Genomic DNA, 14,162 nt, shown 5'->3' on the forward strand with positions numbered 1-14,162 from the left:
ATAAAAAGCTTATTTATTGACCATCTTAGTCCTGTCACTTTAAAATAACAAACACTGTTTATCACTCTACGACGCAATAGTTTTTATTCATAACAATTTGCTTTTGTATGTTATTATTAGCAGTAATAATTATTATATCCATATTTATATTTGTTTTATTAAAAAAAAGCTTAGATTTGCCCACCTGCAGGTTTTAGACCATATGCGGGCAACATGTTTTTTAGGATATAACTCAGGTTTATGACAACACTTAGTTATTATTGTTCATTTATTCATTTGCTGAAAATTAGAACTGCATTTAGAAATAGTTTTGAAACAAATACTTGCGCTTAACAAACGCAACTAATTATTATTATTAGGCTAACTGATGTCTGTGCGTAAAGATTTTCCTATCCACCAAGAGCGAAAGTGAAAGTAGATCATTTATCTCTCATTCTCGCGCGGTAGATGCTCTGTTTAACAGTTTTCTGTTAAAAATAACTGTTAACTGTTTGCTTGTGAAATGCTCAGTTTTTCCACTTAAACTTACTTTACGTCATGTAAATAGCAAATGCGCTTATGGCACGATGCAAGGCTATTAAAGGGAATGGGAGATGAGACTCTGATTGGTTTATTCTCAAAATACACCTATAACTCATTAAGAAAATAAACTCAACCCTTTAGATCATGCTTAAAATTTGCTTAAAATAAAAAAGGCCTAAAATGCACATTATTTTTAAAGTAATTTTAGTTACTTAGTTTCTTCCTGCATTGTTATTGACAGAAATTCTTAACATCACCACCATCACTGTCTGGCTTCCTGGATTTCTGTCAAGATTCACCTGTTATTTCCTGAAGGGAAAAAGTGAGAGAGACATTATTATTCACTTATTTAAATTATTTAATTATTTTAATTATTATTAGTTTATTTTCTTAATAAATTAAAACGTGCACTCATTGACTTCCATGTTATTATTTTTCCTACTATTGGACTTTTCTACTTTACAAGTTTATTTTTTCTGTTAAACGAAAAACAAGGTATTTTGATGGAAGAAGAAAACCTGCAATCATTGACTTCCAAAATAAAAACACCAAAAATATGGAAGTCAATGAGTACAGGTTTTCATCTTCCATCTTCTTTTGTGTTTAACAGAAAAAATAAACCCATAAAGGGTGTGCAAATGATGACACATTTGTCATTTTTGGGTATGAGCCAGTCACAGAGTTGTTTTCTACAGAGGTTTGTTAATTCTTGACAAAAGAATTAACAAACCTCTGTAAAAAACAACTCTGTGTTGGTCAAAGCGACTGGCTCATGGAGGTACTGAAACAGAAAAGCAAAGATAAAGAAAATTCAACATTCGTTTACTTACTTTTAAAGTCTCGCATAACAAACCATGCCCTCATAAACCATGAAGAAACACATCTTATAATAGTCTACTGCTAGCACCATGTAAACCTACACATACTGTGTCCTCATAAACCATGAAGAAACACAGATTGAAGGAAGTGAAGGATGAGCAAATGATGACAAAATTGTCATTTTTGGGTGAACTATCCTTTTAAGGAGTGTCAAAATAGCATTACAAAAGAATTAACAAACCTCTGTAGAAGACAGCTCTGTTTGTGTTTGTCAAAGTGACTGACTTATAGAGGTGCTGAAAGAGAGAAGTAAAGAAAGATGAAGAAAACATGAAATTCACTTACTGAAAGCTTTAAGTCTTGCAAAACCAATCATGTCCTCATAAACCATGAAGAAACACACACGTTATAAAATAACAGTCTACTGGTAACATTGTAAGCCTACACATACTGTGTCCTCATGAACCATGAAGAAACACACAGATTTAATAAAACAATAGTCTACTGCTAAGTCACATCCAATAGACATACTTGGTCCTCATAAACCATGAATAAACACACAGGACTGCTAACCTGCATTTAGCAGAAATAGGAAACTGTTACTTTAGCACTTAAAAGGATGGTTCATCCAAAAATGAAAATGTACTTGCTATTAATATACCCCAAAGCATTCGAACCCTTTAAGGGTTTATTTCTTCTGATAAACAACAAAAACAAGATATTTTGATGGAAGAAGAAAACCTGCAATCATTGACTTTCATAATAGAAAACACAAAAAATATGAAAGTCAATGGTTACAGGTTTCCATCTTCTTTTGTGTTTAACAGAAAAATAAACCCATAAAGATTTAAAACAAGTAAAGGGTGAGCAAATGATGACACAATTGTCGTTTTTGGGTGTACTCCTTTACTCTGCCCTCATAAACCATGAAGAAACATGTTATAATAGTCTACTGCTAGCACTATGTAAACCATTGTAAACCTACACATACTGTGTCCTCATATACCATGAAGAAACACACAGATTTAATAAAACAACAACCTACTGCTAAGTCACATCCAATAGACATACTTAGTTCTCATAAACCATGACTAAACATACAGGACTGCTAACCTGCATTTAGTAAAAATAGGAAACTGTCAATTTTGCACTTAAAGTGATGGTTCACCCAAAAATTAACATTTACTTACTATTAATTTACCCTCAAGTGTTCCAAACTTTTATGGGTTTATTTCTTCTGTTAAACACAAAAGATACTTTGAAAACTGATGAAAACCTGTAACCATTGACTTTCATATTATTGGTATTTTCTATTATGGAAATCTATGGTTACAGGTTTCCATCTTTTTTTTTAAAAGTATTTTCTTTTGTCTTTAACAGAAGAATTAAACCCATAAGGTTTAGAACAAGTAAAGGATGAGCAAATGATGAAACAATTGTCATTTTTGGGTAAACTATCCCTTTAACGACTGTCAAAATAGCTTGACAAAAAATTAACAAACCTCTGTAGAAGTGTTGTGATGAGTCAGAAGGCATTGAATCCATTTGCAAGCTTTATTAAGAGCACACATACAAACAAACACAAAGGGGCAATCCAGGAGACAGAACGTGGGACAGGCAAAAGTTCAAAGGCAGGCAGATATCTTACTGGTCAGAATAACAGGCTGGAGATCAGGGGCAGGCAGATGTCTTTCGTAATCGTAGAACAAGCACAGGGTCAGAAACACAGATCAGTCCGAAGCAGGGAGTATGGAACGCTCAGAAATGACAGCCAGGCAAATCAAGACTTCACAACGAACCGGAGCGTGAGTGTGGTATATATACACGAGAGCTGATGAGTTGCACCTGGACCGTAATCAGTGCCAGGTAGCAGGGCTATGGGATTTTGAGTCCGTGAGTCGAATCAGAATTCTGGCGATGGTTCCCTCTGGTGGTGCACAAGAGGGTTGGCATCGCCCTCATTTACAACAGAACCCCCCTCCTGCGAGCGGCTCCTGAAGCGAGAAGGCACCTGACGCCGGGGTCTACCGCGCTGTCGGGGGGCTGGTTTCTCTGGGAACCTTTGATGAAACTCTTCCGTGAGAGTTGGGTCTAGAATATCTCTAGCATTCACCTAGGACCGTTCCTCTGGACCGTACCCTTCCCAGTCCACCAGATATTGGAGGGCGCCACCCCGACGTCGAGAGTCCAGCACTTCTCGAACGAGGTAAACTTCCTCGCCCTCGATCATGACAGGTGGAGGGGTCCTGGTTTCCGATTCCTCCTCAACCGCCTCCTCTCGTGGACCACCAGCGGGTTTGAGTAATGACATGTGGAAAGTAGGAGAAATACGATAATGATTAGGCAAGGCTAAGCGAAAAGACACTGGAGTAATCTGGCGTACAATTTTGAATGGCCCTACATACCTGGGACTGAGTTTGCGGCAGGGCAATCTCAGACGAAGGTCTCGTGTCGACAACCACACCCACTGCCCCGGTTGATACGTGGGTCCCTGGCGTCGGTGACGGTTCGCCTGAATCTCTCTCCTCCTGACTGCCCTCATGAGATGTCTGTGAGCCTGGTTCCAGACATCCTCACTCCGCTGCAGCCAATCCGTGACAGCAGGTAACTCAGTGGGTTCTCCGGACCATGGAAACAGGGGTGGTTGGTAGCCAAGAATACATTTGAATGGCGTAATACCCGTGGCTGGCTTTATTAATGAATTTTGTGCATATTCTGCCCACATCAGATAGCGACTCCAGTCGTGCTGTTGCTGATGACAGTAGGAACGTAGAAATCGAATGACTTCTTGATTCATACGTTCAGTTTGGCCGTTGGATTGAGGATGGTACCCTGAGGTGAGACTAACATTAATATTTAGATTTTTACAGAGAGCGGACCATACCCGGGAAGTGAATTGGGATCCCCTGTCTGAGACGATATCGTCAGGTAAGCCAAACATTCGAAATACATGATTGCACAGGGCTTCTGCGGTTTCAAAGGCAGAGGGCAATTTGGGCAACGGTATTAGGCGACAAGCCTTGGAGAAACGATCAACCACCGTGAGAATGACTGTGTTGTTCTGGGAAACAGGGAGATCCGTAATGAAGTCCACCGCTATATGGGACCAGGGCCGTTGCGGAACCGGTAGCGGTTGTAACAGGCCAGCAGGGGTTTGGTGAGATGCCTTCGTGCTTTGGCAAATTTTACATTTCTGAACATAATTAATTACATCCTTCGTGAGGGACGGCCACCAGAAACGGGCTTTGACTAACTCCAAAGTTGCAGTGATGCCTGGATGCCCCGAACTGGGAGTGTCATGAATATGGGTCAGTAATCTGGTACGTATGTTATTGGGTACAAAAATCAGGTGATTCGGACAGTCTACTGGAGGGTTGTTTTCTCGGTTGGCCTCTTGGATCTCGGTAAGTATGTCCCACTGTACTGGAGCCACTAGTAAGTTCGTAGGAATAATGGTTTCATCACTAATTGGGGTTTTATCCTCTGATAGCCTGGATAGTGCATCTGCCTTACTGTTTTTACTCCCTGGTCTATAGGTGACAATGAAGTCGAATCTGGTGAAGAACAAAGCCCAACGAGCTTGTCTGGGATTTAGACGTTTGGCTGAGCGAAGATATTCCAGATTCTTGTGGTCAGTTAATATGGTGAATTGCTGACTAGCCCCCTCCAGCCAGTGTCTCCATTCTTCCAGGGCTAATTTCATTGCCAGTAATTCGCGATTTCCCACATCATAGTTTCGTTCTGCGCTGGTCAATTTACGGGAGAAGAAGGCACATGGATACATTTTGGATGGTTGACCCTGACGTTGAGATAACACAGCACCGACTCCTGTGTTGGATGCATCCACTTCCACAATGAAAGGTAGGTCTGGGTTGGGATGACGGAGAATAGGAGCTGTGGTGAATTGAGTCTTCAGATCGCTAAATGCTTGGCGTGCTTCAGAGGACCAGGATAGTTTGTGGGAATTTCGTTTGGTCATGGCTGTTAATGGTGCGGCTATTGAACTAAAGCCTCTGATAAACCGTCTATAGAAGTTGGCAAAACCTAGAAATCGCTGCAACTCCTTGAGATTCTGGGGTAACGGCCATCGTTGAACTGCCTGTACCTTCGTATCATCCATGGTAATCCCTTCTGCACTGATGACGTATCCCAAAAAGGCGATCTGTGTCTGGTGAAATTCACACTTCTCTAATTTGGCGTACAGACGATGTTGAATCATGCGTTGCAACACCATACGTACATGTTCAACATGTTCCTTCATCGTGTTTGAATATATGAGGATGTCGTCGATGTAAATGATGACCCAGCGATCCAGCATATCCCGAAAGACATCGTTCATAAAAGATTGGAACACGGATGGACAGTTTGACAGGCCGAAGGGCATTACCGTGTACTCATAGTGCCCCCTAGTGGTGGAAAACGCGGTCTTCCACTCGTCACCAGCACGGATTCTGACAAGGTTATATGCACTGCGAAGATCAAGCTTGGTATAATATCTAGCCTTTCTTAATTGTTCCAGGGCAGGAGGTACGAGGGGTAATGGATAGCGGAATTTTACGGTGATTTCATTGAGCCCTCGGTAATCAATACAGGGACGTAAACTGCCATCTTTCTTCTTTACAAAGAAGAACCCAGCTGAAGCAGGAGATGTAGAAGGTCGGATGAAACCCTTGGCCAATTCCTCGTCGATATATTCAGACATTGCCTTGTGCTCAGGTTGTGACAGAGGGAATATTCGACCCGTTGGAGGACTTGAACCTGGAATTAACTCAATAGCACAATCACTTGGTCGATGTGGGGGAAGTTGAGTAGCTTTTTGTTTGCTAAAAGCTTCATGTAAGTCATGGTACTCAATGGGGATTAGTTCATCAACGAGTTCAGGTAACACATTGGTGGTTCGTAATGGAATTTTGTGAATGGGCTGGATGCACTGTTTCATGCATGACTCACTCCACTGCAATATCTGTCCGTCCCTCCAGGAGATATGAGGATCATGTCGCCTTAACCAGGGCAGTCCCAACACCAGTGGATGATTAACTGAATCAATAATGTAGAATTGCATTTCTTCAATGTGTAGAACACCAACTTGTAACTGTAGTTTATTCGTAATCATACGGATGCGTCCTTCACCCACAGGACGACCGTCTAGTGCTTCCACTGCAAGACAGGAATCATATGAGCTGAGAGATAGTTCGTGACATAAAGCAAATTTCTTAGATATAAAGTTTCCGGCAGATCCAGAGTCGACAAGAGCCGTAGTATTAATCATTCTTTTATCCAATTTAATAATCACAGGAATCAGTACACTGAAAAGTGCAGGAACATGGGAAGGACTCACCGATTGAACTGGTGTCTGAGGTCGTACGCTGCAGGTGGATTTCCTGTGCCCTGATTGACCGCAGTACAGGCATAGATGATTATGCAATCGATGCATTCTTTCTTCATGGGTGAGACGGGTGAAACCCAGTTGCATGGGTTCATCAGGGGGCGTGTCATTTGAAACATGGAGCTGTGTGCGAGGATTTCTACGGCTGCGAATCAGATGATCAAGACGGATGGTAAGTTCAATGAGTTCATTCAATTTCTTTCCTTCGTCACGGCAAGCCAATTCAGATTGTAGATTGGTATTCAGACCCCGTCTGAATAGTGTCTTCAGTGTATCCTCAACCCAGTTAGTTTGAGCGGCGAGAGTGCGAAATGACAGGGCGTATTCTGCAGCTGTGTTACGCCCCTGTGTAAGAGAAAGTAACTGCTCACCGGGGCTTCTCCCATCTGCTGGGTGCTCGAACACTTCCCGAAATTGCTTGAGAAAAGTTTCAAATGTGGGATAGTTACATTCCTCCTCCTTCCATATCGCTGTAGCCCATTCCAGCGCTTTCCCCGTTAACAGGTTGCATACAAAAGCCACCCGACTAGAATCAGTGGGATATAATGCAGGTTGTTGGTTAACAAATAGTTTGCATTGCAATAAGAAGCCTTTGCAGCGAGAAGGTGACCCATCAAACTTTTCAGGAAAAGCTAATCGGGGACTTACGGTAGCCGGAGCATTGGAGACATGCGTTGGTTGAGAAGCTGTCATGGTAGCAGGCGGGGTAACTGCAGGATTCGGATGACGGAGTTGCTGCATAGCTCTCACCAGTTCCTCCGTGAGAGAAGTTAGATGGGTGAGTTGTTGATGATGGGTGGCTAACTGAGTGGCTTGAGCGGAAAGTTCAGTCGAGACTTGTGCTAAAGCTGCTGGATTCTGTAGTGGCGAAGTCTTCTGTTGTGATGAGTCAGAAGGCATTGAATCCATTTGCAAGCTTTATTAAGAGCACACATACAAACAAACACAAAGGGGCAATCCAGGAGACAGAACGTGGGACAGGCAAAAGTTCAAAGGCAGGCAGATATCTTACTGGTCAGAATAACAGGCTGGAGATCAGGGGCAGGCAGATGTCTTTCGTAATCGTAGAACAAGCACAGGGTCAGAAACACAGATCAGTCCGAAGCAGGGAGTATGGAACGCTCAGAAATGACAGCCAGGCAAATCAAGACTTTGCAACGAACCGGAGCGTGAGTGTGGTATATATACACGAGAGCTGATGAGTTGCACCTGGACCGTAATCAGTGCCAGGTAGCAGGGCTATGGGATTTTGAGTCCGTGAGTCGAATCAGAATTCTGGCGATGGTTCCCTCTGGTGGTGCACAAGAGGGTTGGCATCGCCCTCATTTACAACAAGAAGACAGCTCTGTTTGTGTTTGTCAAAGTGACGAGCTCATTGAGATACTGAAAGAAAGAAGCACAGAAAGATTAAGAAGCAGGGCTCGAAATTGCGACCATTTTGGTCGCATATGCGCCCGAAAATTAATCTATGCGACCTCATAATATATTTGGGCGCATTAGTGCGACTGCAGATAATGGTTGTAGTGCGACCTGTTTTGGTTTTTTCTAAAAACATGCTGAATCGCTCTTCCCTGCCTCTATATTGGTTCATATTAGCTGTCATTCACTCAAGGTATTGCGCTGTCAGATGACAGGGAAGGAGCTTTTATGACCACAGGAAATGCAAACGGCTGAAGAGTAAAAACTTAAAGCTCACAAGTTTGAAAACCCCACCTAAGTTGAGGCGCAGATGAAAGCGATCATGACACGTCACGTGGTGAATAATGATCCGCCAGCTGTGATCAATCGAGTACGCGCTTCTTGGAGAAGGTGCCCGAATCTCCATGCGTCGCTTTCACTGCGTGTTCAGCGCAAATGTCCGCTGAAAGTCAAATCTAATACTGTACATATCATCGCCAAAGAAGCTCGCCTTTACTAAGTTTACACTGAAACTGCGGCTCATAACAAAGACCGGATTTGCGCCGATGGTTAGCGCAAGAATCTTGCTCTGCCTACTTATTAATTGGGTCGGCTGACTCGCCTGCTTTTCCACAAACACAGAAAAATGAAGATCATCTCAGACTGAACCTTTAAATTGACACAAACTGAAACCAAAACTTTAAAAAAGTGATAGAAGCGAGACTTTACTTTCTTTCTTTTGTCTATTCTTTTTTAAGGTATATATTATTTTTTTATTTATTTACTGATGACTGCTTTGCAGCTTTCATCATTGAATTGAATGATTTATTATAATCTTTTGTTTGTTTTGTAGCAGAAATATTATTTATTAAATTGACATGCATATAAAAACAGCAGTACAAAATTAATATTTCTTACTGCAATGCTTCATTTTTGTTTGATGCAAACTATACAATTATTTTTCATAAAGTAACAGACTTTTAATAGCAGATAACCTACATTCATGCACATTCAAGGCAGTATCATAATGAGAAATGGAATTCATTGTTACTATTATTGTCATTTTCATCATCATTAATATTCTATGGCCTAATTATTAGACATTCATTTTGGAATTATTGCACACAAATATCAATGTCTTCGCAGCATTAGTTAGATAGTTGTTTCTGGTTTTTGTTAGTCCTATTAATGTTGTTTTAAAATACAATAAATCCCTTAAAAAACAATTTGCAGCGGTGCTCATTCATTTTTGGTGGGTGCTCCTAAATTTTTTCTGGTGCTCCTAAAAATTTTTTGGTGCTCCTAAATATTTGAAGTTGGGAGCACCGGTGCTACCAAGTAAAAAAGTTAATTTCGAGCCCTGAGAAGACATGTCATTGGCTTAATGAAAGCTTTATGTCTCGCAAACCAATCATGTCCTTATAAACCATGAAGAAACACACAGATTTAATAAAACAATAGCCTGCTGGTAAGTCACATCCAATAGACATACTTGGTCCTCATAAACCATGACTAAACTCAAAGGACTGCTAACCTGCATTTAGTAAAAATAGGAAACTGTCATTTTAGCACTTAAAGTGATGGTTCACCCAAAAATGAACATTTCCTTACTATGAATTTACCCTCAAGTGTTCCAAACCTTTAAGGGTTTATTTCTTCTGATAAAAAACAAAACAAGATATTTTGATTGAAGAAGAAAACCTGCAATCATTGACTTCCACAATAGAAAACACAAAAAATATGGAAGTCAATGGTTACAGGTTTCCACCTTATTTCAAAGTATCTTCTTTTGTGTTTAACAGAAAAAATAAACCCATAAAAATTTAAAACAAGCAAATGGTGAGCAAATGATGACACAATTGTACTTTTGGGTGAACTAGCCCTTTAAGGAGCGTCAAAATAGCTTGACAAAATAATTAACAAACCTCTGTAGAAGACAACTCTGTTTGTGTTTGACAAAGCGACTGGCTTATGGAGGTGCTGAAGGAGAGAAGTAAAGAAAGATGAAGAAAACATGACATTCGCTTACTGAAAGCTTTAAGTCTCACAAAACCAATCATGTCCTCATAAACCATGAAGAAACAAACGTTATGAAATAAGTCTACTGGTAACATTGTAAACCTACACATACTGTGTCCTCATGAACCATGAAGAAACACACAGATTTAATAAAACAATAGTCTACTGCTAAGTCACATTCAATAGACATACTTGGTCCTCGTAAACCATGACTAAACACACAGGACTGCTACACTGCATTTAGCAGAAATAGGAAACTGTAATTTTAGCACTTGAAGGGACTTTTTAAGTCACGCATAACAAACCATGCCCTTATAAACCATGAAGAAACAAGTTATAAGTCAACTGCTAGCACTATGTAAACTTACACATACTGTGTCCTCATAAACCATGAGTAAACACACAGATTTAATAAAACAATAGCCTGTTGCTAACTCACATCCAATAGACATACTTGGTCCTCATAAACCCTGACTAAACACACAGGACTGCTAAATTGCATTTAGTAAAAATAGGAAACTGTCATTTTAACACTCAGAGAGATTGATCACCCAAAAATGAACATTTACTCACTATTAATTTACCCTCAAGTGTTCCAAACCTACAAACAAACTAGATATTTTGACAGAAGAAGAAAACCTGCAATCAATGACTTCCATAATAGAAATCAAAAATAATATGAAAGTCAATGGTTAGAGGTATCCATCTTTTTTCAAAGTATCTTATTTGTTTTGTCAAACAGAAAAAAAGAAACCCATAAAGGTTTGGAACACTTGAGGGTAAATTAATGGTGAGTAAATGTTAATTTTTGGGTGAATCATCCCTTTAAGTGCTAAAATTACAGTTTCCTATTTCTGCTAAATGCAGTGTAGCAGTCCTGTGTGTTTAGTCATGGTTTATGAGGACCAAGTATGACTATTGGATGTGACTTAGCAGTACAATGTTTTTTTTATTAAATCTGTGTTTCTTCATGGTTTATGAGGACACAGTATGTGTAGTTTTACAATGTTAACAGAAGACTGTTGTTTTACAATGTGTGCTTCTTCATGGTTTATGAGGACATGATTGGTTTAAAGTACCAAAATAGCTTGACAAAACAATTACAAAAACCTCTGTAGAAGACAAGTCTTTGTGTTTGTCAAAGTGACAGGCTCATATAGGTACTAAAAGCGAGAAGCAAAGAAAGATGAAGAAAACTACTGAAAGCTTTAAGGCTCGCATAACCAATCATGTCCTCATGAACCCTGAAGAAATACACAGATTTAATAAAACAATAGTCTACTGCTAAGTCACATCTAATAGACATACTTGGTCCTTATAAACCATGACTAAACACGCAGGACTGCTACACTGCATTTAGCAGTGATAGGAAACTGTTATTTTAGCACTTAAAGGGGTAGTTCATCCAAAAATTAACATTTACTCTATTAATTTACCCTCACGTGTTCCAAACCTTTATGGGTTTATTTCTTCTATTAAACACAAAAGATACTTTGAAAACCAATGAATATTGACTTTCATATTATTTGTGTTTTCTACTATGGAAGTCTATGGTTACAGGTTTACATCTTTTTTTAAAGTACTTTCTTTTGTCTTTAACAGAAGAAATAACCCAAAATGGTTTGAAACAAGTAAAATGTAAGCAAATAATGACACATTTGTACCGTTTGGGTGAACTATCCATTTAGGGAGTGTCAAAATAGCATTACAAAAGAATTAACAAACCTCTGTAGAAGACAACTCTGTTTGTGTTTGTCAAAGTGACGGACTCATGAAGGTACTGAAAGAGAGAAGCAAAGATAAAGAAAATTTACCATTCGTTTACTTACTGTTTTAAGTTTTGCACAACAAACCATGCCCTCATAAACCATGAAGAAACACACGTTATAATAGTCTACTGCTAGCACCATGTAAAACTACACATACTGTGTCCTCATAAACCATGAAGAAACACGCAGTTTCCATAAAACAACATCCTACTGCTAAGTCACATTAAATAGACATACTGTGTCTTCATAAACCATGACTAAACACACAGGACCGCTACATTGCATTTAGCTGAAAAAGGAAACTGTAATTTTAGCATTTAAAGGGATGGTTCACTCAAAAATGAACATTTACTCACTATGAATTTACCCTCAAGTGTTCCAAACTTTTATGTGCTTATTTCTTCTGATAAACAACAAAAACAAGATATTATGATGGAAGAAGAAAACCTGCAATCAATAGCCCCTTTCACACATACAGACCTTTCCGGAAAATTGCCGGCAATTTTCCGGAAAGGTTGTATGTGTGAACAGGTCCTTTTTGAAAATACCGGTAAATTCGTTCTGGCTATTTTCCGGAAAGAGAAGTTGTAACATTACCGGCAATGTGCCGGAATGCTGCGCTGTGTGAATGCAAAAGGAAGATTCCCGTAATAAGCGCGTGCACGTCTAGAACGTGCTGACGTGAGACGTCTGCTTTAGCCAATCACAACAGTCAGACGCATTTACGTCCGCGCGGTTTGTGAGGATAAAAGCCTTTGAATATTTTTCCAGACACATTTAGCTGCTAGAAGTTAGTCAGATCACGTTTATATGTTCTTCTTAATGATAACTGTGTAAATAATCATCGATGAGATGCTTATGATAAGCCGTTGTTTGTTTACCTTCAAGCTTTGCACATGCACATATCATGAACATCTCGACATGCGAAAGTGATCCTGCGAAAGTTGTTCACAATATTGATCATCCACAGAGTTTGTAATTTAGTCAAATGTTTACAAATACAAGCGCAGCCGTTTAAAGCTCATTTGTGGTGAATGTTGTCAGAATTTACCGGTATTTTGGAATGGATGTGTGAATGCTCTTTTCCGGAAAATTTCCGTAACGTCCTCGCCTGTGTGAACAGCGCTTTTTTGAATATACCGGTAAAGTCTTTCCGGAAATTTTCCAGATATTTACCGGTATCACTGTGTGAAAGGGGCTAATGACTTCCATAATAGAAAACACAAATAATATGGAAGTCAATGGTTACAAGTTTCCATCTTTTTTCAAAGTATCTTCTTTTGTGTTCAACAGAAAAAATAAACCCATAAAGATTTAAAACAAGTAAAGGGTGAGCAAATGATGACACAATTGTACTGTTTGGGTGAACTATCCCTTTAAGGAGTGTCAAAATAGCATTACAAAAGAATTAACTAACCTCTGTAGAAGACAGCTTTGTTTGTGTTTGACAAAGTGACTGGGTCATGGAGGTACTGAAAGAGAGAAGCAAAGAAAGATGAAGGAAACATGACATTCGCTTACTGAAAGCTTTAAGTCTCACAAAACCAATAGTGTCCTCATAAACCATGACTAAACACACAGGATTGCTACACTGCATTTAGTCTAATTAAGAAACTGTCATTTTAGCACTTAAAGGGATGGTTCACCCAAAAATGAACATTTACTTACTATGAATTACAGGTTTACATCTTTTTAAAAGTATTTTGTTTTGTCTTTAACAGAACAAATAAAGAAACAAGTAAAGGGTAGGCAAATGAGGACACAATTGTACTGTTGGGTGAACTATCCCTTTAAGGAGTGTCAAAATAACATGACAAAAGAATAAACAAACCTCTGTAGAAAACAACTCTGTGTTGGTCAAAGTGACGGGCTCAGGGAGGTACTGAAAAAGAGAAGCAAAGATAAGATTTTTTTAACATTGTTAAATTACTTTAAGTCACGCATAACAAATCATGCCCTTACAAATTACGAAGAAACACACGTTATAATTGTCTACTGCTAGCACTATGTCAACCTACACATACTGTGTCCTTATGAACCATGAAGAAACACACAGATTTAATAAAACAATAGTCTACTGCTAAGTCACATCTAATAGACATACTTGGTCCTCATAAACCATGACTAAACACACAGGACTGCTAACCTGCATTTAGCAGAAATAGGAAACTGTCATTTTAGCACTTAAAGGGATGGTTCACCTAAAAATTAACATTTACTCACTATTAATTTACCCTCGAGTGTTCCAA

The 14,162-nt window shown here is 39.3% G+C and overlaps 1 long non-coding RNA gene across 1 annotated transcript in view; it reads right to left on the reverse strand.

Annotated features, from left to right (window-relative positions):
- The window catches only part of LOC141375840 (uncharacterized), a 40,991-nt gene that overhangs the window by 15,298 nt on the left and 11,531 nt on the right, over positions 1–14,162 (reverse strand). Inside the window, exons 8-13 of the long non-coding RNA XR_012384649.1 lie at positions 13,745–13,795; positions 13,331–13,385; positions 11,870–11,924; positions 10,051–10,105; positions 1,583–1,637; positions 735–831 (exon numbers count right to left, since the gene is read on the reverse strand). This is a non-coding gene — a long non-coding RNA (uncharacterized lncRNA). The remainder of the gene's footprint in view (positions 1–734; positions 832–1,582; positions 1,638–10,050; positions 10,106–11,869; positions 11,925–13,330; positions 13,386–13,744; positions 13,796–14,162) is intronic.

Source organism: Danio rerio, chromosome 8, assembly GCF_049306965.1.
Source record: "Danio rerio strain Tuebingen ecotype United States chromosome 8, GRCz12tu, whole genome shotgun sequence".
Taxonomy (NCBI): Eukaryota; Metazoa; Chordata; class Actinopteri; order Cypriniformes; family Danionidae; genus Danio; species Danio rerio.